The following is a 3478-nucleotide window of genomic DNA, read 5'->3' on the forward strand; positions in this document are numbered from 1 at the left end:
TTCACCTTCCAGGCCTCGCCCACTCTATTTTCGAATCAGGAGCTGGGAACAGCACCTGTTTCTTTCTTCCTCTCCAAGGAAGGGCTGGGTATTTTGTCTCTCCCCTTTCCACCAACCCAGGTGTCCTTGGTGTTTGTGTTTTCCTGCTCACGGTCCCCCCCCCCGCCCCCCCCAACCCGCATCCCCCGCCCACGCATCTCTATTTCTGTGGCTGAGGGCCTGAGGACGTGCTAAATACGCCCTCACGCACCAGCTCCCCCAGCCAGAAACCTGCTTTGGAGAGCATCAGGCAGACCGCGCGGACCGGACCCACCTGCCTCCCAAAGTTTAGGGCTTGGGGCAGAGTGTCTCTATGGCTAAGCTGGGGGGTCCGAAACAGACCCGGAAAGATGCTGCTGGGGACGGATTCACCGACGTCATCAAGAGCCGCGCTGGTAGGACCTCTTTTTTCGCTTTTTAGGCTGGGGGTGTATTGCGTACCTGCTACTCTCCACGGAGGCTGTGCTCTGGAAGTTAGCTCGCGGTTTAGGAAAGTTGTGGCGCTGAGTGGAGGAGCTGCAGGGGACTGTCACCGCGCCCCCAGCGTGTGGGGACTGAAGGAAACCAGGCAGGGCGCGCAGGAGGCAGAAGAGAGCGCAGCGCCCTGGGAAAGCAAAAACTCAAGTTTTCCTTTTGGACTAAATAGATATCGCTTGGCGATGTGTGTGTGTGTGTGTGTGTGTGTGTGTGTGTGTTAGAAAACCACTGGATATTGGTTTTCTTATAGGATGGTCACTTGTTTGAAAAATTAAATATAAAGGTATAAGCAGACATATTCAAAGCACAAGTTTTCATAGCCTTTGAGGAGGGAGGAATGGGAGGGGGGGTGGAGGAGGAGGCAAGCCTTGTCAGGGTGTGGCCAAATGCAGAATTAAGGAACAGAAGTTTAACCTCCCTTCATGTCTGTGCTGAAGGAAAATGTGTGTGTGTGTGTGTGTGGGGGGGAAGACTGGGCGGGGGGTCGTGATATGAAGGCTTCCATGCCTGCAGCATGACTGTGGGTTGAAAACCAGTAAAACAGCAGGATTGAAGTGTAAGACTCTGAGGTCCTTCCTTCTTGTGCTCCCACCACCGACCCCCATGTATGTAAATGTCATTTGTAATGAATCTTCTGGTGTTGGTACTGTGGCCTATATATGCTAACTCTTGTAAACCAGGGTAGGTCTTTAAAGCTGGAAATGGAAACAGCTGTTAAGTTTTCCCAAAGGATGAAGTTTCAGCTGCTTTAATCTGCTCCTCTGGTCCTTGGAAATGCACCAAATGTGGACAGCAAAATAACAGAATTCCAGGTTTCTTTACATACATTGCTGAATGCTGAAGGGAACAGAGGTAAAGTTACTCCAAGTGTATTTTTGAAGTGACGATAAAGGAACTATTAGAGTAGAAAAGAAATAATGGCCTGGTCAGTGTGGCTGGGCTGGTTGAGCATGGTCCTATACACCAGGAGGTCTCTGGTTCAATTTCTGGTCAGGACACCCGCTTCAGTTGCAGGTGATCCCCAATAAGGGGCGTGCAGGAAGCAGCAGATCATTGTTTCTCATCTCTCTCTCTCTCTCTCTCTCTCTCTCTCTCTCTCTCTCTCTCTCTCTCCCTCTCTCTCCCTCCTTCCCTCCCTCCCTCTTTTCTCCTCTCCCTTCCTCTCTCTGATGTCAGAAAAGCATATTAAAAGATTAAGAAACACAGGAGTTGTGTAAGCTACAGACTAGGAAAGAGTTCAGAAGATGAAATTCTCTTCACAAGTGGTATAAGTCGGTAATAATGCCTAGAAGTAAAAAAACAAGGTGTCTATGACAATGCCTGGGAGAAATATTTACTTTCAATTTTAAAACCACACTTACATTCTGTATCTCATCACATGAATAACCTAACGTGTTTGCAGATTTTAAGGATAAACTTTTAAAAATAGAATGCCCTTATTCAGCACCCAGGATAATAGAATTGGCCTTAGGTAATTACCCTGAAATATATGACTTAAAAAATACATTGGGGAGATTCATACATTGTCTTAAAGTTGCTATTGTCTGTTCATTTTATTAGACAGTAATATTTTAGATATAATTATCTGCAATATAGAAATAAATCTACTAAAATCTGTTTCAAAGTATTATTTTTGAAAATCTGTTAATTTGAGGGTTAATTCTACAATGTATGCGATTCTATTTACCATTGTGCTACTTTTCATTTGTCAGTGCAGGAGAGGAGAAAAGGTTCTGTAAAATTATTCTCAAATCTAGGTTCATTGTACTTCATGGGTGTTTTGGAAATGGCTAGTTTAAGTCCATCCCTAAAGAAAATACAATCTACCTTTATATTCCTTTGGATTCTATATTAGATGCTACTGTTCAGAGTCACTATTTAAAATGCAATGATTTCATTGTATGTGTGTGTTTTACATTTGTGAAATTAAGCTTTTTATTCGAACTAATAAATTCAAGTGGTCTGAGTGATGGATTCAATAGGTTATCTAGTTTTCAAAGTCTACCTTTATCTTTTTTATCCATTCTTCCCTTTGAAGGTTTAGATCCCATTAGATAAAATCTATATCTATATATATATGTAAAATGCTAATATGCTATGTCTCTCTGCCCATCTGACTGGTTGCTATGATGCATACTGACCATCAGGGGGCAGATGCTCAGTGCAGGAGATGCTGAACTGCAGTGACTTGGCAGTGGTAGTTCTTGGTGACACACCAGAGAGGAGGGAGCCTGATTTCTTGTGGGGCCACATGATTCTACCTTCAGTCATGGGTTATGTTGTTGCTGGGGCAATGTCAGCCCCAAATCTGGTTTACTGCACACTTGTGCTTGCATTCCACACCCTGTATGGCAGCAACTTTGCAGAGTGCCCTCTCATACTCTGGGACCTCTCAGGGGATGTCGGAGAGCCGGTTTTGGCCTGATCCCTTCAGGCCAGGCCGAGGGACCCCACCTGCCGGAGGGACCCCACTCACTCCACAAAGGCCAAGGCGGGACCACAGGAGATTGGCTCCTGGGCATGTCCAGCCAGTCTAGCCCAGTCCCACCTTGCAGGCCACCTTCTAATTAATTTCCTTTCAATGCGCACAAATCAATGCACTGGGTCACTAGTAGAAAATAAAATTCAATGTGCATTGAATATTTTAGTTTCTGTGCCTTTTGTTTTGTATTTTTTTTTTTTAGGTTTTGATTTTGCTTTAATTCTGAAACATAAGGGGTGGTTGCTATTAGTAAATGCTTTTTGCAGTCAAATGCTATGAGAAGCAGAAAATAATATGGTGAGTGGGGCTAACAGTGAGGCCAAACAAAGAAAGGAAATCTAAGAAGTTGTTTCACTGGCAATTTCTATTTCTATCCCCCCTCTCATGTGTTAGTTCATCTCTAGACTTAGTTAAATGGCAAGGAAGATTGTAGAGTGTTATTACAATGCCCCATAGGACATAAAATAAACTTTACATAAG

Source organism: Myotis myotis, unplaced genomic scaffold (assembly GCF_014108235.1).
Source record: "Myotis myotis isolate mMyoMyo1 unplaced genomic scaffold, mMyoMyo1.p scaffold_m19_p_4, whole genome shotgun sequence".
NCBI lineage: Eukaryota > Metazoa > Chordata > Mammalia > Chiroptera > Vespertilionidae > Myotis > Myotis myotis.